This window comes from Aethalodelphis obliquidens, unplaced genomic scaffold, assembly GCF_003676395.1.
Source record: "Aethalodelphis obliquidens isolate GAN/ISIS:26980383/991018 unplaced genomic scaffold, ASM367639v1 scaffold59, whole genome shotgun sequence".
Lineage (NCBI taxonomy): Eukaryota > Metazoa > Chordata > Mammalia > Artiodactyla > Delphinidae > Aethalodelphis > Aethalodelphis obliquidens.
In genome coordinates this window covers 5,519,722-5,543,225 of record NW_020838003.1, presented here as the reverse complement: position 1 = coordinate 5,543,225, position 23,504 = coordinate 5,519,722, and the positions used below count along the sequence as shown (strand labels likewise).

Genomic DNA, 23,504 nt, shown 5'->3' with positions numbered 1-23,504 from the left:
GAGTGTTCGACATATGTTTTCTTCTAGGAGTTTTATGGTTTCCAGTTTTATATTTAGGTCTTTAATCCATTTTGAGTTTATTTTTTGTATATGGTGTGAGAAAATGTTCTAACTTCATTCTTTTCCATGTAGCTGCCTAGTTTTCTCAGCACTACTTAGGGAAGAAACTGTCTTTTCCCCATTGTATATTCTTGCATTCTTTTGTAGGTAAATTGACCATAAGTGTGTGGGTTTATTTCTAGGCTCTCTATTCTGTTCCATTGATCTATGTGTCTGTTTTTGTGCCAGTACCATACTGGTTTGATGACTGTAGCTTTGTAATTATAGTCTGAAGTCAGAGTGCATGATACCTCCAGCTCTGTTTTTCTTTCTCAATATTGTTTTGGCTATTTGGGGTCTTTGGTATACCATACAAATTTTAAAGTTATTTGTCCTAGTTCTGTGAAAAATGCCCTTGGTATTTTGATGGGGATTGCACTGAATCTATAGATTGCCTTGGGTAGTATGGTCATTTTAACAATATTAATTCTTGCAAACCATGAACAAAGTATATCTTTCCAACTGTTTGTGCTGATTTCAATTTCTTTCATCAGTGTCTTAGAGTTTTCTGAGTCCAGGTCTTTTAGCTTCTTAGTCAGATTTATTCCTAGGTTATTTATTCCTTTGGATGCAATTATAAATGGGATTGTTTCCCTAATTTTTCTCTTTGATAGTTTGTTGTTAGTATATAGAAATGCAACCGATTTCTTTATTTCTATCCTACAACTTTACTGAATTCCTTGATGAGCTCTAGTAGTTTTTTGGTGATGTCTTTAGGATTTTCTACGTATAGTATCATGTCATCTGCAAGCAATGACAATTTTATTCTTCTTCCTTTCCAATTTGGAGTCTTTATTTCTTTTTCTTGTCTGATTGCTGTGGCTTCAAAAACTGTTGACTAAAAGTGGTGAGAGTGGGCATCCTTGACTTGATCTTAGAAGAAATGCTTTCTGTTTTTCACCATTTAGTATGTTGATAGCTGTGGGTTTATCATATATGGCCTTTATTATGTTGAGATATGTTCCCTCTATACCCAATTTTTGGAGATTTTTTATTATAAATTCGTGTTGAATTTTGTCAAAAACTTATTCCATATCTGTTGATGACCATATAATTTTTATTCTTCAATCTGTTAATGTGGTAGCACATTAAGATTTGTAGATACTGAAAAATTCTTGCATCCGTGGGATAAATCCCACTTGATCATGATGTATGATTCTTATCATGTATTGTTGGATTCAGCTTGCTAATATTTTGAGGAATTCTGCACCTGTGTTCATCAGTGATATTGGTCTGCACTTTTCTTTTTGTGTGTCTGGTCTTGGTGTCAGGATGATGTTGGCCTTGTAGAATGAGTTCAGAAGCATTCCTTCCTCTTCAATTTTTTTGGAATAGTTTGAGAAGGATAGGTGTTGACTGTTCTCTAAACGTTTGATAGAATTCACGTGTGAAGCCATCTGATCTTGGACTTTTGTTTGTTGGGAGCTTTTTCAATTACTGATTCAATTTCATTACTGGTAATTAGTCTGTTCATATTTTCTATTTCTTCTTGGTTCAGTCTTGGGAGATTGTACAGTTCTAGGAATTTGTCCATTTCTTCTAGTTCTGTTTTTTTGTTCTTTTGTTTTTCATATAGTTCATAGTAATCTCTTATGTTCCTTTGTATTTCTGTGGGTTTGGTTGTAACTTCTTTTTCAATTCTGATTTTATTGATTTATGCTCTCTTTTTTCCTTGATGAGTCTGAAAATTGATAAACCTTTAGCCAGAGAACCACCTTTTAGTTTCATTGACATTTTCTATTATTTTTTAAGTTTCTTTCATTTATTTCTTCTCTGATTTTTATGATTTCCTTCCTTCTACTAATTTTGGGTTTTGTTTGTTCTTCTTTTTTTAACTCTTCTAGGCATAAGGTTAGGTTGTTTGGGATTTTTCTTGTTTCCTGAGGGAGGCTTGTATTGCCATAAACTTCTCACTTAGAACTGCTTTTGCTGTATCCCATAGATTTTGGATCATTGTGTTTTCATTCATTTGTCTCCAGGTTTTTTTTTTTTCTTTGATGTCTTCAGTGATCCACTGGTTGTTTAGTAGCATATTGTTTAGCATCCACTCTGCTCATTTTTGAATTGGATTTTTTTTTGCTAGTTTTATGAGCTCCATATATATTTTGGATATTAACCACTTATCAGGTATATGAGTTGCAAATATATTTTCCCATTCAGTAGGTTGCCTTTGATTTTGTTGGTTTCGTTTGCCATGCAAAAGCTTTTTAGTTTGTTGTAGTTCCACCTGTTTTTCTTTTGGTGTCAAATCCAAAACATCAGTGCCAAGACCAATGTTGAGGGGCTTACTATGTTTTCTTCTAGGAGTTTTATGGTCAGGTCTTACAGTCATTAATCCATTTGTAGTTAACTTTTGTGTATGGTGTAAAAATAGTGATCTGGTTTCATCTACTGCATGTAACTGTTCAGTTTTCCCAACACCATTTATTGAAGAGACTGTCCTTTCCCCATTCTATATTCTTGGTTCCCTTGTCATAAATTAATGACCATACATGAGTGGGTTTATTTCTAGGTACTCTATTTTGTTCCATTGATCTATGTGTCTGTTTTTATGGTGATACTATACTGTTTTGATTACTGTAGCTTTGTAGTAGAATTTGAAATCAGAGAGTGTGATGCCTCCAGCTTTGTTCTTCTTTCTCAATGTTGCTTTGGCTATTATGGGTCTTCTGTTGTTCCATATAAATTTTAAGATTGTTTGTTCTAATTCTATGAAAAATACCATTGGAATTTGGATAGGGATTGCATTGAGTCTGTATATTGCTTTGGGTAGTATGGAGGGTTTTTTTGTTTTGTTTTGTTTTTTTGCGGTACGCAGGCCTCTCACTCTTGCGGCCTCTCCCATTGCGGAGCACAGGCTCCGGACATGCAGGCTCAGCGGCCATGGCTCATGGGCCTAGCCGCTCTGCAGCATGTGGGATCTTCCCGGACCAGGGCACGAACCCGTGTCCCCTGCATCGGCAGGTGGACTCTCAACCACTGTGCCACCAGGGAAGCCCTAGTATGGAGTTTTTAATTGAAATATAGTTTATTTACAATATTATGTTACTTTCAGGTGTCCTACATAGTGATTTGCCATTTACATACATTATGTAATGATTACCATGATAAGTCTAATAACCATCAGTTCCCATACAAAGTTATTACAATATTATTGACCATATTCTTTATACTGTGTATTACATCCCTATAGTTTATTTATTTTATAACTGGAATTTTGTACCTCTTAATCCCCTTTCCTATTTTGCCCAATCATCCAATCCCTAACCTTCTGAACTACTCATTTGTTGTTTATATCTATGGGTCTCTTTATATTTTGTTTTGGTTTTTTGCTGTTGTTTTTTAGATTCCACACATAAGTGAGATCATATGGTATTTATCTTCATCTGTCTGACTTATTTCACTTAGCATGGTACTCTCTAAATCCATCTATGTTGTGGCAAATGACAAGATTTCATTTTTTATGCTAAATAATATGCTATATATATATATATATATATATATATCACATCTTCTTTATTCACTCATCTATCAGTGGACACTTAGGTTGCTTCCATACCATGGCTATTGTAAATAATGCTGCAATGAACGTTGGGGCACATGTATCTTTTTGAATTAGCGTTTTTGTTTTCTTTGGGTAAATACCCAGAAGTAAAATTACTGGGTCATGTCATAGTTCTATTTTTACTTTTTGAGGAACCTCTGTACTGTTTTTCATAGTGGTTGTACCAATATACAAATCCCACCAACAGTGAACAAGAGTTCCCTTTTCTCCACATCCTTGCCAACAATTTTTATTGTCATTTTGATGACTGCCATTCTGAGAGGTGTGAGGTGGTGTCTCTTTGTGGTTTTGATTTGCATTTCTCTGATGATTAGTGATATTGAGCATCTTTTCATATGTCTGTTGGCCACTGGTATGTCTTCTTTGGTTTAAAAAAAGAAAAGTGTCTATCCAGTTTAGTTTGATGTAGTCCCATTTGTTCACTTTTGCTTTTGTTTCCCTTGCCTGAGGAGACAGAAAAATATTGCTGTGCCAACGTCAAAGAGTGTTCTGCATATGTTCTCTTCTAGGAGTTTTATGGTTTCAGGTCTTACATTTAAGTCTTTAATCCACTTTGAGTGTATTTTGCATATGGTGTGAGATACTCTTCCAATTTGATTCTTTTGATATAGCTGTCCAGGGTTCCCAACACCATTTATTGAAGAGCTGTCTTTTCCTTATTGTACATTCTTGCTTCCTTTGTTGTAGATTAATTGTCCCTATAAATGTGGTTTTATTTCTGGGCTCTCTGTTCTGTCCCATTGATCTGTGTGTCTGGCTTTGTGCCAGTAGCATACTCTGGATTACTATAGCTTTGTAGTATAGTCTGAAATCAGAGAGTGTGATACCTCCAGCTGCATTCTTTTTTCTCAAGATTGCTTTGACTATTCAGGGTCTTTCCTGAGTCCATACAAATTAGAATCATTTGTTCTTTTCCTGTGAAAAATGCCATTGGTAGTGTGATAGGGAGTGCATGGAATCTGTAGATTGCCTTGGGTAGTAGGGTTATTTTAATATTCATTCCTCCAATTCATGAGCATGGTATATCTTCCCATTTGTCTGTGTTGTCTTCAATTTCTTTCATCAATGTCTTATAGTTTTTAGTATACAGGTCTTTCACCTCATTGCTTAAACGTAATCCTATGTTACTCTTTTGATGCAATTATAAATGGGATGGTTTTCTTAATTTCTCTGACACTTTATAGAAATTCATTAGACATTCATTAGACATTTGTATATTGATTTTGAACCCTGAAACTTTACTAAATATTAGTTCTAACAGTTTTTTGGTGGAGCCTTTAGGATTTTCTGTATATGTCATATGCAAAAAGACAACTTGGATGTCTTTTCTTTTTCTTATCTAATTTCTCTGGCTAGGACTTCCAATACCATGCTGAATAAAAGTAGGAAGAGTGGTTACCCTTGTCTTGTTCCTGATCTTAAAGGAAAACCTTAGTTTTTCACTGTTGAATATGATGTTAGCTGTAGGCTTATCATATATGGCATTTATTACGTTGAGGTACATTCTATTTCTTGAGTTTTTTTAAATGGATGTTGAATTTTGTCAAATGATTTTTCTGAACCTATTGAGATCATATGATTTTTATCCTTCACTTTAACGTGGTATATCACAATAATGAACTGAATGGTGAACCATCCTTGCATCACTGAGATAAATTCCACTTGATCATGGTGTATGATCCTTTTACTGTATTGGTGAACTTGGTTTGCTAATAATATTTTTGGTAAGTACTTTTGCATCTATGTTCATCAGGGCTAGTGCCCTATAATTTCTTTTCTTGTGGTGTCCTTTTCTGGTTTTAGTATCAAAGTAATGCTGGCCTGGTAAAATGAGTTTGCTAATCCTCTCTTCTTCTTTATCTAGCCTGCTAGTGAACCCCTCTTGAATTTTTCAGCTCAGTTATTCTTCAGCTCTATGATTTCAGTTTGGTACTTTCTTATATTTTCTGTTTCTTTGTTGAAATTCTCATATCATGCATTGTTCTCCTGACTCTGGTGAGTGTCCTTATGACAATTACTTTGAACTCTTTTTCCAGTATATTACTTATCTGTTTCACTAATATTTTTTCCTGAGATTTTATCTTGTTCTTTTGTTCAGAACATATTCCTGTTTATTCTGCTTGACACTCTGTGTTGTATATGCATTAGCTGTATAAACAGCCACCTCTCCCAGTCCTGACTGTCCTTATATAGGAGATTAACCTTATTGTACGACCCATACCCTAATTCTTGGTTGTTTGTCCTGACTGTCCTTATATAGGAGATTAACCTTATTGTACAACCCATACCCTAATTCTTGGTTGTTTTTCAAAACTTTGTGAATGCCCAAGCAGCAACATGGAGGAATTTAGAGATTATCATACTAAGTGAAGTTTAAGTCAGACAGAGAAAGGTAAATATCATATGATATTGCTTATATGTGGAATCTAAAAAAATGATACAAATGAACTTATTTACAAAACATAAATGGACTCACAGACATAGAAAATGCATTTATGGTTACCAAAGGGGAAAGGGGGGAGGGATAAATTAGGAATTGGGGATTAACAAATACACATTATTATATATAAAATAGATAAACAACAAGGACCTATTGTATAGCACAAGGAACTCTATTCAATATCTTATAATAACCTATTATGGAAAAGAATCTGAAAAAGAACATACATGTATAAACTGAATTACTTTGCTGTACACCTAAAACATTGTAAATCAAGTATACTTCAATAAAGAAGATAATTTTTTAAAAAAACTTCCCAAACCTAAAGAAGGAAACAGATACTTAGGTACAGGAATGACAGAGGGTCCCAAAAATGATGAACACAAACAGACCCACACCAAGACATATAATTAAAATAGCAAAATTTAAAGAGGATTCTAAAGATAGTAAGAGTCATATAAAAGGGAACCCCCATAAGGCTATCAGCTGATTTCTCTGCAGAAGCTTTGAATATATCATGTCACCCTTTTCTGGCTTGCAAAGCCCTGAAATGGAGAAACCTACAACTTAGGGTACCCTACCCAAAGGAGAGATAAAGAACTTCTCAGACAAGCAAAAATTCAAAGAATTCAGCAATACTAAACCTACCCTAAAAGAAATGCTGAAGGGTCTTATCTAAATAGAAAAGAAGTAAGAATATACAGGAAACAGAAAATCCAAATAGAAAAAGCAATATACAGGAAACAGAAAATCCAAATAGAAAAAGCAAATACATAGTAAGGATTGAAGATCATTTAACACGTTATTGACCGGAGACATAATAACATTCGGGCAACAAAAGGTGTATTACTGACCAGAGACATATCAATACATTTTTAGAGAGTGATACAATTAATATCACCATGAGAAGTTGTTAAAGCTTAAAATTGATCAAGAGGTTTATTATACAACTTATAATTGTCATAGTCATTCACATTTCATAGTCAAAACCTCACTCGGTTAGGTTTTTTATACCATAAAATTTTCAAAAACGACACATTGCAAAATTTTGAGTGAAGAATTTTATGCAGATGCTTTCTCTGACTGTCCGAGTGACATATATACTAGTGTCTCAGAAGATCGTTCTTCAGAATATAGTTCTGATTCAGACGATGTGAATATTAGACCAAGAAAAAGATAAAAAACCTTAGTGATTGATTCTGATACAGAAAGTGAAAATGAAATTCACAGAGCTGGAGAATGCTCCTTTGCTTCTATAGAAGAGTGGATTGAAGACATTTCAGGAAAACTAGAAGATGTTACATATGTGTCAGGTATAACTATTGAATGTAATAACCTGCAAAGTGTGTGTTAGTGAAATAACAGTATTAATTTTTGGTAATGACTTTTTCAAATTGGTCGCCTCTCAAACAAACTTGTATTACCAACAGAATGAAAAATCATATAAAAAGTATGATAAGGCTCTAAAATGGACTGATGTAACCAATAATGACATGAAGAAGTTTCTTGGATTAATTATTTTGATGGGACAAATAAAGTCACACTGGAGAGAATACTGGTCAACTGATCCCTTATTTAAAACACCTATCTTTCCAAAGATTATGACAAGAAGGTTCAAACAAATAATAACATTTCTTCACTTTTACAATAACTTGGAAACTTCACTTCCTGCAGACAGAATTTCAAAGTTAAACCTCTTTTGGATTATTTTCTACCAAAATTTCAGTCGATCTGTATACCCAAACAAGAGCTATCGCTTGATGAGGCAACGATGAGGTGGATGACACAGATTCAAAACATATAATTCTGGAAAACTTAAAAATATGGAATTTTGGTCAGGATGGTTAGTGAAACTTTGAGATTTACACAAGTGAAGGAAAGAAACTGCAATAAACAATATTATCAGTCCTACAACCTCATCTTGGTTCATGGCACCATATTTACCAAGACAATTATTACAACAGTGTGTCCACATCTGAAATATTGTTGAAAAATAAAACCAGAGTTTGTGGGACTATAAGAGAGAATCGTGGTCTACCAAACCAATTAAAGGAGAAATCTAAAAATCTACAGAGGGAAGAAATGACATTTTTATGTAAGAGAGAAATGATTCTTCTTATATGGAAAGACAAGAGGCTACTCCACATGGTGATAACTATTCATGATGCCTCCATAGCATCTACAGGAAAGGAAGACAGGAGGACTAGACATCAGATGACTAAGCCCACTTGTATATTAGAGTATAATAAATGTATGAAAGGAGTTGATCGATCTGATCAATATCAGGCAAACTTCAATATCCTCTGGAAAACCTGAAAATGGTATAAGAAAGTGGGTTTCTATTTGAGTAATTGCAGTTTATTCAATGCATTTAAAATTTATTGTAGCCTAAATGCACAGAATAAAATGACTTACAAGCAATTTTTGTTAGCAGTAACTAGAGAATGGGTAACTGACCATTCTGGTGATTGTAGTGGTAGTCCCACCCTGGTCCTTCTTGTGGTATTTCTAAAAGAGCCCCCTGCAAAGATCCACCTTGTCATCAGGTAAAATAAAAGAACATATTCTAGAGGAAATAATACCCACAGGACTAAAACAAAATGCTGCCAGAAAGTGGAGAGTCTGCTCTTCTGGGGAAAACACAGTGAAACATGGTATATTTGTAATAGATGTTCTGTTTCCCCTACACAGAGGTGCCTGCTATACTGCCTAACACACTCTAACAAAATATTAGAATGCTTCAGTAAGACATGTACAAAGTTTCAAATAAATATGTTAAATGCAAAAAAAGTTGATATTTACTCAAATGCAGGTGTTTCAGTATTCACTTATGTAACAAATCACTAGCCACAGGTATTAGTTTCTGCAAAAATCCCCCAGTCAATAATGTGTTAAGTATGCCAGTACATACATTAAAAGACAAAAAATACTGTAAAAGCAACTATAACTACAGTAAACACTAAAAGGATAAACATGAAGATATAAAACATGACATCAGAAAAATTGAGGGAGGAGAGTAAAAATGTAGATCTTTTAGAATGTGTTTGAATTTGACTATCAGTTCAAAGCAAGTAGATATAATTATGGGTCAACACATATGAACCCATGGTAACCAAAAATCAAAAACCTACAGTAGGGGCTTCCCTGGTGGTGCAGTGGTTGAGAGTACGCCTACCGATGCCGGGGACACAGGTTCGTGACCCAGTCTGGGAAGATCCCACATGCCGTGGAGTGGCTAGGCCCATGAGCCATGGCCGCTGAGCCTGCGCATCTGGAGCCTGTGCTCCGCAACAGGAGAGGCCACAACAGTGAGAGGCCCGCGTACCACAAAAAAAAAAACAAAAAACCTACAATAGACACACGAAAAAACAAAAAGAAACCCAAGCATACTACAAAAAAAAAATCAAACGACAGTGAGAGAAACAAAAAGAAATGAACAGAGAAGAACTACAAAAACACCTGGAATACAAGTAATAAAATAGCAATAACGACATACTTATCAATAATTACTCTAAATATCATTGGTCTAAATTCTCTAATCAAAAAACATAGGTGGCTGACTGGATAAAACAAAATAAGACCCTTAAAATATGCTGTCTTCAAGAGACTCACTTCAGGGTGAAAGACACACAGACTGCAAATGAGGGAATGGAAAAACGTTTCATGCAAACAGAAACAACAAGAAAGCAGAGATAGCAATTCTCATATCAGACAAAATAGACTTAAAATAAAGGCTATAAAAAAGACAAAGAAGGACATTATATAATAAAGGAATCAATACAAGAAGAGGATATTACACTGTTTAATATATACACACCCAATACAGGAGGACCTAAATATATAAAGCAAATACTAACAGACATAAAAGGAGAAATTAATAATACAGCAATAGTAGGAGACCTTAAACACCCTACTGACATCAATGGACAGATCATCCAGACAGAAAATCAGTAAGGTAACAGTGGTCTTAAGTGACACAATGGACTAGTTGGACTTAATTGGTATCTATAGGACATTACATCCAAAAAAAGAATACACATTCTTCAAGTGCACATGGAACATTCTCCAGGATATATCACATCCTAGGGTCACAAAATAACCCTCAACATATTTTGAGAGGATAGAAATTATACTAAGCATTTTTATGACCACAGTGGTATGAAACTAGAAATCAACTACAGAAAAAAAAAAAAGGAAAAGTACAAACACAGACTACACACAACATGCTACTAAAAAACCAATGGGTCAATGAAGAAATCAGAAAATCCATCAAGACATAAAAATGGAAACAAGTTTCCAAAACCTATGAGATGCAGCAAAAGCAATTCTAAGAGAGAAGTTCATCACAATTCAGGGCAATATGACCTACCACCTAAAAGAATTAGAAAACAACAAACAAAGCCCAAAGTCAGCAGAAGGAAATAATAAAGATCAACAAGGAAATAAAGAAAATAGAAGTGAAAAAAATCAATAAAAGAGATCAATGAAACCAAGAGCTGGTTTTGGGAAAGATAAAATTGATAAACCTTTAGCCAGTCTCACAAAGAAAAGAGAACCCAAATAAACAAAATATGAAAGAAACAACAACTGATATCCCAGAGATACTAAAAAATCGTAAGAGAATACTATGAAAAGTTGTATGTCAACAAATTGCCAACTTAGAAGAATGTAAAAATTTCTAGAAACATACAGCCTGCTAAGACTGACTCAAGAAAAGACAATTTAAATAAACTGATCACTACAAGATATTTGTAACCCAAACAAAAGTCCAGGAACAGACAGCTTCTACCAAACATGTAAAGAAGAACTAATACCTATCCTTCTCAAACTACTCCAAAAAATTGAAGAAGAGGGAACACTCCCAAATTCATTTTACAAGGCCACCATCACCTTGATACCAAAACCACACAAAGACACTACAAAGATATTGGCTTGTAATTCTTTTTTTTTTTTCTGATGACTATAGATGCAAAAATCCTCAACAGAATATTAGCAAACCAAATCTAACATAAAAAGGATAATACATACATTAAAAGGATCATACACCATGATCAAGTTGGATTCATCCCAGAGTCACAAGGATGGTTCAACATACACAAATCACACAATGTGATACACCACATTAACAAAAGGAAAGATAAAAATCATATGATCATCTCAATAGATGAAGAAAAAGTATTTGACAAAATGCAACATCCATTCATGATAAAAACTCTCATCAAGGGCTTCCCTGGTGGCACAGTGGTTGAGAGTCCGCCTGCCAATGCAGGGGACACGGGTTTGTCCCCCGGTCTGGGAAGATCCCACATGCCGCAGAGCGGCTGGGCCCGTGAGCCATGGCCACTGAGCCTGCACGTCCGGTGCCTGTGGTCCACAATGGGAGAGGCCACAACAGTGAGAGGCCCGCGTACTGCAAAAAACAAAAAAAAAAACTCTCATCAAAATAGGTATAGAGGGAACATATCTCAACATAACAAAGGCTATTTATGACAAACCCACAGCCAACATCATACTCAAGCTGAAAGCCTTCCCTCTAAATTCAGGAATAAGACAAGGATGTCTACTCTCACCACTTCTAGCAATTGGACGTCCAAGCCACAGCAATCAGACAAGGAAAAGAAAATGTATTCAAATTGGAAGGGAAGAGGTAAAACTGTCACTATTTGCAGAAGACATGATACTCTATATAGAGAGCCCCAAATTCTCCACCCCAAATCTATTAGAATAAATCAGTTCAGCAAGGTTGCAGGATATAAGATTAATATAGAAATATGCTGTGTTTCTATATACTGCAGTAAGTCCCCTACATACAAATGAGTTCAGTTTCGAGAGCGTGTTTGTAAGTCCAATTTGTTGTGAGTCCAACAAAGTTAGAGTAGGTGCACAATCGGCTATATAGTACTGTACTGTAATAGGTTTATAATACTTTTCATACAAATAATACATAAAAAACACAAAAAATAAACATTTTTCATCTTACAGTACAGTACCTTGAAAAGTACAGTAGTACTAGCTACATCACCTCCACTCTTATGCTTGCTTTGGGATATCCTGGGCTTGAAATAAAGATACTGTACTGTACTCTATACAGTACTATACAGTAAAGTACACAAAAGCACAATCACTTGTAGAGAATGCACACATGTGACAATGTATGCCAGACACATGAACTAACTTACATGATTGGACATGCAAATGCACTTTTGCATCTTTGAAAGTTCACAACTTTAAGGTTCATATGTAGGTGACTTACTGTAATAATGTAAATTAGAAAGAGAAAGTAAAAAAAAACCATTTAAAATTGCATCAAAAGAAAAAGACCTATACTCTGAGAAGTATAAATCAGTGATGAAAGAAACCCAGAATGTTTCAAAGAAATGGAAAGATATCCCATACTCTCAGAGTGGAAGAATTAATATTGTTAAAATGGCCATTCTACCCAAAACAATCTACAGATTTAATGTGACCCCTCTCAAAATGCCCATGACATTTTTCACAGAACTAGAATAATCCTAAAATTTGTATGGAACCACAAAAGACCCCAAATTGCCAAAGAAATCCTGAGAAAAAAGGAACAAAGCTGGAGGTATAACCCTCCCAGACTTCGGACTACATTACAAAGATACAGTAATCAAAAGAGCATGGTATTGGCACCAGAACAGACACATGGATCAATGGAACAGAATAGAGAGCCCAAAATAAACCCACGCACCTATGGTCAAGTAATCTATGACAAACGAGGCAAGACTATACAATGAAGAAAGACAGTCTCTTAAATAAGTAGTGCTGGGAAAACTGGACAGCCAGCCACATGTAAAACAATGAGATTAGAACATTCCCTCACACCATATACAAATATAAACTCAAAATGGTTTAAAGACCTAATGTAAGACCTGAAACCATAAAACTCTTAGGGGAAAACAGATGGAACACTCTGATTTAAATCACAGAAATATTTTCTTGAATCAGTCTCCTAAGGCAAAAGAAATAAAAGCAAGATTAAACAAGTGGGACCTAATTAAACTTAAAAGCTTTTGCACAAAGGAAATCAGACAAAATGAAAAGACAATCTATGCAGTGGGAGAAAATATTTTCAAATGATATGACCAATAAAGGGTTAACATCCAAAATATACAAACAGCTCATACAACTCAACAAAAAAACAAACAACCCAATAAAAAAAAATAGGCAGAAGACCTGAATAGACATTTCTCCAAAGAAGGCATACAGATGGCTAATGGGCTCATGAAAAGATGCTCAGCATCACTAATTATTAGAAAAATGTAAATCAAAACCACAGGGAGGTATACCACCTCATACCGGCCAGAATGGCTATCGTTGAAAGGTCTACAAATAACAAATGTTGGCGAGAATGTGGAGAAAGGGAACCATCCTGCACTATTGCTGGGAATGTAATTTGGTGCAGCCACTATGGAAAACAGCATGGAGGTTCCTTAAAAAATTAAAAATAGGGGCTTCCCTGGTGGTGCAGTGGTTGAGAGTCCGCCTGCCGATGCAGGGGACACGGGTTCGTGCCCGGGTCCGTGAAGATCCCACATGCCACAGAGCAGCTGGGCCCGTGAGCCATGGACGCTGGGCCTGCGCATCCGGAGCCTGTGCTCCGTGGCGGGAGAGGCCACAACAGTGAGAGGCCCGCATACCACAAAAAAAAAAAAAAAAAAAAAAAAAAAATTAAAAATAGAACTACCATAGCAATTCCATTCCTGGGTATATATCCAGAAGAAATGAAAACACTAATTCGAAAAGATACATGCACCCCAATGTTTGTGGCAATGCTAGTTATTGGGTTGGCCAAAAAGTTCCTTTGGATTTTTCATAAGATATTCGGGTTTTTCCGTAAGATGTTACGGAAAACCCCGAACGAACTTTTTGGCCAACCCAATACAGTAGCCAAGACAGAAGCAACTCAAGTGCCCATCAACACATGACTGGATTAAGAAGATGCTGCATATATGCAATGGAATGTTACTGAGCCATAGAGGAAATACTGCCATTTGCAGCAGTGTGGATGATCACAGAGAGTATTATACTTAGTGAAATAAGTCAGACAGAAAGACAAAAACTGTATAATATATGTGAAATCTAAAAAAATACATTTGAATGTATATGCAAAACAGAAGACTCACAGAGATAGAACACAAACTTATGGTTACCAAAAGGGAGAGGGATGTGGGGAGGGAAAAATTAGGAGTATGGGATTAACAGATACAAACTACTATATATAAAATAGACAAGCAATAAGGATATACTGTATAGCACAGGGAATTATACCCATTATCTTGTAGTAACCTATTATGAAGTGGAATGTGCAATACTAAATCATTATGCTGTACACCTGAACTATAATACTGTAAATCAACTGTACTTCAATTAAAAATAATAAAAATTTTTAAAAAGGACAGTAATGGATTACAATTCATTGAATAAAATTGTAGAAGTACATACTGATATTAACATATGAGAGAGAAGGAAATGCTTTCCCTTACAGTTGAGTATCAACTAATAAATGTAGAAGAAATGAGGAAAATAACAAACCATTTGGCAACCATTACAATGCTGATTGGTTCAGGTGGGAATTGTCAATGGATGTGAAGGCTGGTAGATAGAAATTTGAAACTAGGCCAATATCCCATTTCTTATTAGAAATCTTCCCACAAAATACTTCTCAATTATGAAGGACATCAGAAGGGGGAAATGGCAGGCTTCTCCACCTGTAATTCAGACCCCACCTTGAGCAGGTTATCAAGGTTAACATAAACAGTAGTGGGATGGGTCAATGTCATGTGCCTTCTGATGTGATACACTGAGACGAACACAGCATCACTTCTGGACAGTAGTTTTCTATCAGTGTTGATATCCTAATTTGGGTGGTTGCATTGTTGCTTTATAAGTAAGAGAGGGTCTTTGTGTTCCAGAAATGTACACTAGATTTAGAGGTGACAGGGCATCATGTTAGCAACTAGCTTTCAAGTGGCTCAGAAAACAAATAATGGCAATAGATATTCATATAGAGATGCTTGCAGAGCAAATACATTAATCATTGGGGAATCTTGATGATGGGGATATGCTGTACTTTACTGTCATTGCAACTTTTCTGTACATTTGAAATTTTAAGATTTACTAAAATACCTTTTTTAAAAATAATGTTTATAATATAAAATGGTTTGATGATTGGCATTTTGGCAAGGAGTTGGGAAAAACAACTGCATAGATTTCTAGGTGGGAAAGTATATAAAAGTGCTGTTCCTTATGGAGTGCTGTTTGTCACTCTCAAATTTTAAAATGCATATACACTTTGACCCAGTAATTCTACTTTTAGGAATTAACGCTACAGATATATACACCTATGAATATGGGATATACTTCAAGTTACATGAAATGCAAATAATCAAGCACAAAATGGTGTGAATATATGACCATTTGTGTGAAAAAGGAACCATGCATACATGTTTACCTGTAATTACTGATAATATCAGAGAATAGAAAAGAAGCTGGATGGCTAGGTAAAGTGGTAGGCAAGATACTTTGCCCATCATTCTAAAAGTAAAAAAAAAAAAAAAAAGCATAGATATAGGAGAGGTGGAGAATTGAGGCTATTTTGGGAATTGGTCTTAGGTTCTACCTCTTCATGGGAGGAACCACAATTTCCCCATTCCTTGGATGTGGACCTTGGCCAATTGAATGTGGTAGAACTGACAGTGTGCCAACTCCAAGCCTAGGTATTAGACCCATGCAGTTGCCATGAGAACTTGCCTAGGGAATTTGGTTGGAAGATGAAATACATAGAACAGAGCCAGTAACGCCAGCTGAGACCATTCTAGACTAGCCAACAGCAAGCCAGTCACCAGAGTAAGCCCAGCCAGGACCAAATGAATTGCCCAGCTAAACCCAGCAGAACAACCCAGTGGACCCATAGTCTTGTGAGTATAATAAATGGTTGTTTTAAGCCACTAAGTCTGGTGTAGTTTTTAATGCAGCATTAGTGTGGCAACAGATTATACCCAGCATGAACCCCTTCTTATTGGATCCTGTGTGAGTCTTGGTATCTAACAGAGCTACCTCCTGCTACAAATCTAGAAGTCCAAAAGTATATTCAACTTTTCCTTGTCATCTTGGTAACCGGGCATGGGCACATGACCTGGGCTCTGTTAATCAAATGCTTGCATATGAAATTTTGAATCCACTTTGCTGCATCTACTAATTAAAATGTCAAAATTCTCCAGTATCCTTATTTCTTGGTGTTGCTTGTTTCAGATTTATTGATGGTGGAATTGCCTGCCACGTGAGGTCCTAGCACTGATGCCTGTATCTTCAGTTGTTTCTCTGGGGAGTTTTCAGCTCTGCCTCCATTTATACATTTTCTGAGCCTGATCCTTCTGGATCCTGAAAATTAGAAGGTATTGGGCAGTTCATGGAACTAAGTTTATTTTCTGTTTACAGGGGCCAGCAGGCCAGTTTGTTTTTAAGCTGAACATCATTCATTTAGACTTTTGAAATTGATTAGTCAGGAATCTGCTGGTGTGGACATAGAATAGAGCTTCACATTGGTGAAGTGAGAGAAAGAAGGTAGGGGAGAATTTTAGGAGTGGGGATGGTATTAATGTGCCTCTATATTATTCCCTTTTGAAACACAAGCAAAGAGATTAGCTCAGTATATCTCAATTACTATGATATAGTACAAGCAAAGTAGAGATCATTCATTGTGTGCCTTTACATTGAAAAATTATACCAAGACTCAAGTCCTAGCAACCTTTCACATTAGGAATGACCAGGATTCAAGCTTTGAACTTTATCCCTAACCCATTACTTCCTTAGGTTTGTGGTTTATAAGTTTTGACCACTCTCACACTATCCTGAAAAGAAATTTAGAATCCCAAGTATTAGTGTACTTAAATGCCTTCTATTGTCCCTGAAAAAGTGCCTTGGACATGGATATATCAAGTAACTCAGGAAATCTTGAATCAGACAAGAAATTGGATAACTACCAATTTTCCCATCTCTTGGCTGACCATTGTCTCCCAATTAGTTTGAGACTCAACAGCACTAGGACCCTGGCTAGGTTTCAGCTGGCATTGATTCAGTCTTTAAATCTCTCACATCTATCATGTCTCATTCCATAGCTTAGGCCCTCATCTCTCATCTAGATGATTACTGCAATGTGAGACAAGATTGGAGGCGGACAGTCTGAGTTTTTAACAGGGGGCAGGCCTTCTGTGATTTGGGTTTTCTTACTTCCCACTGCAACTCCTGCCAATCCCAGGATAGAAAATAGACATTTGCCTGATTATACGAATTATTTTCAGAACGCCAAGCACTTACATGCTGTTCCTTATGACTAGCATGCCCTCCCCACTTGATAAATGTCCACTCATCCTTCAGTTATCAACTCAAGCATCACCCACTATGTCCATCTCCAAGTAGAGCTGACTTTTCACCTTCTCCTGCAGCCATGCTATCTATTTAACCCTATCCGTACTGTGGAGCATTGATTTCCTTGTTGTCTCTCCCATTGTTCAGAGTTCTCTTGTAACCCCAAGACATAGGCTATTGTACTAGAGTACTCAAATTATGCCTTGGGTATTATGACAAATAACCAAGAAAGAAACAAAGAAGGAAAAAGACAGAAGGAGAGGGAGGGAGGGAGAGGGAGGGAGGGAGAGGGAGGGGGGAGAGGGAGGGGGGAGAGGGAAGGGGAGGGAAGGGAAAGAAGAAGAGAGGAGAAAAGAGAAAGAAAAAAGAATCTGAAGTCCCAGGGGCTCAATTCTCTATTCTACAAAATAATTGTAAATGTTCATCCTGCCAACAAGAATGTCCCTGACGATTAAGAACAATACTTAGCAAAAGAGTGACAAGATGAAAATGCATGATAATTACTGCCTTGGATTTCAAAAATTATTCTCAAGAAATCAATTACATTAGTAAGAGTCATTTCTTCCTTATTAACTATATAAGCTGAAAGGCTGGCAGGATTTCATGGAAATTTTATGATCACTGGCATCGGTCATGGTTTAAATCTGGCCTTGGATAAAGTTCTTGCCCTCTGGAGCTCAGTTCCTTAAATTGAAAGGATTGTATTACACTGCTGGGAATCTTTCTTTATATACATATATATATACACACACACACGTACGCATATATACACACACATACATACACACACATATACACACACACATATGTGTGTGTATATATATGTGTGTATATATATATATGTATCCTTAAATAGTTTTGTTGCTTTTCCAGTGAACAGGCTTACGGGAGCTAAAAACTGGACATAGCCAAGATTTTCATTACATGGAAAAGGTTGTTTAGAAAAAAATCATGATATCCATACTATCTAGTTTTATACAGCATTTAAAAAATACTGAAGTGTAACTATATACTGATTTGGAAACCTGTCCATGTCCTGTTTAGTGGGAAAAAATATTGAACATGTGCAATTATGATCTTATTGATCAATTTGGACAAGATATCTGTATATAAGGAGGTATATATATGTGCATAAAAGTGCTTAGGGGAACAATCACCAAAACCAAAGTGTGTAATATATGAAGGGGGGGAGAAGACATTACAAGAGAAAAAGAATTTCAATAAACAATTCTATTTTGATTGATAGAGTCCATTCAGGATGCAGTAACAAAAAACCACAAACTGGATAGCTTATAAACATATTTCTCACAGTTCTGGAACCTGGGAAGTCCAAAATCAAGGCACCAGCATGGTCACATAGAAACTGCCGACCAAGAAGAGTTTACCCAACAAAGTTATGCCTCAGAAATGAAGGGAAGAGAAAGCTTTTCTTAACAACCAAAAGCTGAGGGAATCCATCACCACTATACCTGCCTTAGAAGAAATGCTGAAAAAAGTTCTTCAAGTTAATATGAAAGGATGCTAACTACTAATATGTAAGCTCGTGAAAATACACATTGCACTGGTAAAGCTAAGTATATAGTCAGATTTAGAATACTCTAATACTATAATGTGATGACATATAACCACATAACTCTAGTATAAAGGTTAAAGGACAGACTCTGCCCCTCCTGACAGGCAGTTGGTACCCTGTCACTGCCCGCTCTGGCCATGGCTAGGGCCCTTGGCTTGTAATTTGGCAACCAAATCTCCCGAGGCAGCACTGGCTGTGGCGACCCTACCTCTAGCGATGCGGCAGGCAGCAGAAGCTGGAGGGCCCATCGCAGGCCGAGACTTCTCCTGGCCGTGCTCCTTCCTGGCTGCAGGTGTTGCTGGATGCTGTGCCCAAACAGGTGCTCCTTTATATCAGGCAAAGGTTTTATTACCAGCTCACAATCACCATTACAAACATTTGGGAGTGTTTGCTGCATTGCGTGCTGTTCCCCAAAGGAGGGATACCTTGGGGGTTGTATAAAGGGAATGGTGCGGTGATGATCCAAATCGTTCCCTATGGTGTGATCCAGTTTATCGCATTTGAGCATTATAGAACATTAATTACTACAAAGCTGGGAGTTTCTGGTCTGTGCACAGATGAATGGCTGCACCGATAGCAGGTTTAACAGCAGTTATCGGTACTTACCCTCTTCACGTGGTTAGAGTAGGCCTAGCGCATACCTATACAGGAATTATTCATGCATTCAAAACAATTTATGCAAAGGAAGGTGCCTTGCATTTTACAGAGGCCTGATGCCTGCTGTATTAGGAACGGCTCCTCGTGCAAGTTTTTTTTTTTTTTACTTTTGGTACCTTTCCCATGTTCCCACCCTTCTTCACAGACCTTCAGACTACCCTAACGTCTGAGTTTTGAAAACTCACATAAACTTACATTATGGTGGTGCTGCTGGAGCAATAACACAGACAGATCCAACCCATTTGATGTAACTCATCAGTGAATGCAGTTAAGGACTGTTCTTCCAGAATTTGAAAAGTGCCATACCATGGAGGTGACTGTAAAGTATGTCTATACGGCAGAGAATTCAAAAGGATATCATGGTTTCACTCTTAATTACATTCACTGTGTTCTTTCTCAAGCAGTTGCTTTTACAGTACATGAACTAATCAAGCAGTTTTTTCTCCTCAACTAAAAAAGGTTGTTGTGATTTCTTTTCCTTCCTCTTCGAGGGAGAAATGAAATGTTAATTTGGGGGGAGAACATTACTTGAAGGGGAATATATACCCTGTCACAGGAAACCATGGGTATTTTAGCACTTGATTTTTTTATTCATCACAAAAGTGCTTGCTTATACTTTTGGATGCCAAAAGTTATATCTTAGAGCATTGAGAAAAATGTAAGCTGTTGCTGGCTAAAAGTGTTATTTGGGGGCTTCCCTGGTGGCGCAGTGGTTAAGAATCCTCCTGCCAATTCAGGGGACACGGGTTCGAGCCCTGGTCCAGGAAGATCCCACATGCCACAGAGCAACTAAGCCTACGCGCCACAACAAAAGAAGCCACCACAATGAGAAGCCCGTGCACCACAACAAAGAGTAGCCCCCGCTCACTGCAACTAGAGAAAGCCCACGTGCAGCAACGAAGACCCAGTGCAGCCAAAAAAATAATAATTTTTAAATGTGTTATTTGGAAGTAGAACTAACTTAAAATGGTTCAAGAGGTTGCCATTAAGTTTACTTAAAAAACGAAAAGTAGAGCTACCACATGACCCAGCAATCCCACACCTGGGTATATATACAGAAAAGACAAAGTAAAAGATACACGCACCAATGTTCAGCCCTGTTTACAATAGCCAAGATATGGAAACAAACCAAGTGCCCATCAACAAATGATTGGCTTAAGAAGACGCGGTGTGCGTGTGTATATATATATATATATATATAACATATATACATATATATGTATGTACATATATACACACATACAATGGAATTATTACTCAGCCATAAAAAGGAATGAAATATTGCCATTTGCAGCAACATGGATGGACCTAGAGAATATTATGCTTAGTGAAGTAAGTCAAAGACAATTATTATGTAATATCACTTATATGTGGAATCCAAAAATAATACAAATGAGTCTACATACAAAAGAGAAACAGACTCAGACAGAAAACAAAGGGGAAAGGGAAAGGGAAGGGGGAAGGGATAAATTAGGAATTTGGGATTAACAGATACACACTAGTACATGTAAAATAGATAAGCAATAAAGATTTACTATATAGCATAGGGAACTGTATTCAATATCTTATAATAACCTATAATGGAAAATAATCTGAAATATATATATTCAGATAGATATATATATCACTTTGCCATACACCCAAAACTAGCTCAATACTGTAAATCAACTATAATTTTAAAAAGAGGTTGCCATTAGCTTTATCATGCTATTCCAGTTTTTATTTATTTATTTGCAGTACACAGGCCTCTCCCGTTGCGGAGCACAGGCTCTGGACACGCAGGCTCAGCGGCCATGGCTCACGGGCACAGCCGTTCCGCGGCATGTGGAATCTTCCCGGACCGGGGCACAAACCCATGTCCCCTGCATCGGCAGGCGGACTCTCAACCACTGCGCCACCAGGGAAGCCCGCTATTCTAGTTTTTAATTGTAATCATGATTTTCAAAGACTCTGGCATCAGTTCTTATTATAAACAGGCTTGGTTATATTGCAGCAGAATCACGGGAACTGAAAATTTAAGTTATATGAAGCATGCTTAGAAGCCAACATTGAAGTATTATTATTAATATTGCTCTTCTTGTAATTCTCTACTAAATAAAAGGACACTTTCTCTTCATTTCTTAATAAAAATTGTATTTAAAAAGTAGCTGTGTGGAGACTCAACAATAAGAATTTTCAGGAATTGCACAAATGTTATTTCCAGTTTCTATGAGTGATTTAAATGTGTTTTTGAAAGTCGATGTATTGGGACTTCCCTGATGGCACAGTGGGTAAGAATCCGCCTACAAATGTAAGGGACATGGGTTCAAGCCCTGGTCCAGGAAGATCCCACATGCCGTGGAGCAACTAAGCCCATGCGCCACAACTACTGAGCCTGTGCACCACAACTACTGAGCCCACATGCCATAACTACTGAAGCCTGCATGCATAGAGCCCATGCTCTGCAATGAGAAGCCACTGCAAGAAGGACATTCACCACAACAAAGAGTAGCTGCTGCTCGCCACAGCTAGAGAAATCCTGTGCACAACAAAGACCCAACACAGACACAAATTATTTAATTAAATAACTTTTAAAAAAGTGTATTTCCCAAAGGCAGTAATAAATACTGAGTATCTTAGCTCTTAAAACAGATTAGCATTATAGATTTGTTTAAATTTTTTAGTATACACCAAATCATCTAAGTGGACTGTGAAATATCCACTAATATAGATGTGAACATCAAAGAACATTTCTAAGGTATTATGTCATGATACATCAACTAGTTCATCCCTGTAAAATAGTTTTAGTGCAATGTAAACTTAAGTAGAAACGTAAAATATGATTTGAATTGCTATCCTTTATACTAAAATGGTTTAAAATGTAAGAATTCCATTTGTTGTGTTTAGAGTACTTTTTATGTTTTAGCATAAGCATGACTAAAACACAAGGGAAACAGTTATGGTTCTCTCCTCAGAAATAGCAATTTGTAGAATAGTTTTCTAATGTCTTAAAAAATCATAAGTTGAAAGTCTTATTTCTGCTTCAATTTTTATTTTTTGCATAAAATATTTCTTGTCATACCTTGGTAAAAATTAGATGAACTGGTTTCACTTACAAAGTTTTTAGTTTAAAATAAATATGTACCTTTGTATGATTTATAAGTGTACACACAGGTAAAAACACATGGGTTCCTAGAACTATTTTGTATATTTTAATTTCTGGGTTACAAATGTATCTAAATACTGTCATTAAATCTCAAGAAAATTTAAATGTATAAAATAAATATCTCAGGTTACCAATAAAAGGACTGCAGATTTTTAAAATAAAATTTTGCATTCTATGTCTGTTATAGAATACATAGGATATTAAAAATAAATTTTATTCAAAAAGGTTAAAGAGGAGATTGGTTCAAGATGGCAGAGTAGAAGGACATGTGCTCACTCCCTCTTGCGAGAGCATGGGAATCACAACTAACTGCTGAACAATCATTGAGAGGAAGACACTGGAACTCACCAAAAGATACCCCACATCCAAAGTAAAGGAGCAGCCACAGTGAGATGGTAGGAGGGGCACAATCACAATAAAATCAAATCCCATAACTGCTGGGTGGGTGACTCACAAACTGGAGAACACTTATACCACAGAAGTCCACTCACTGGAGTGAAGGTTCTGAGCCCCACATCAGGCTTCCCAACCTGGGGGTCTGGCAACTGTAGGAGGAATTCCCAGAGAATCAGACTTTGAAGGATAGTGGGATTTGATTGCAGGACTTTGACGGGACTAGGGGAAACAGAGACTC

The 23,504-nt window shown here is 36.6% G+C and overlaps 1 long non-coding RNA gene and 1 pseudogene across 1 annotated transcript in view; one reads left to right on the top strand and one right to left on the bottom strand.

Annotated features, from left to right (window-relative positions):
* LOC113609877 (uncharacterized) overlaps window positions 1-23,504 on the bottom strand; it is a 78,441-nt gene that overhangs the window by 4,738 nt on the left and 50,199 nt on the right. The window lies entirely within an intron of this gene.
* On the top strand, window positions 18,529-20,485 carry LOC113609876 (graves disease carrier protein pseudogene; annotated as a pseudogene).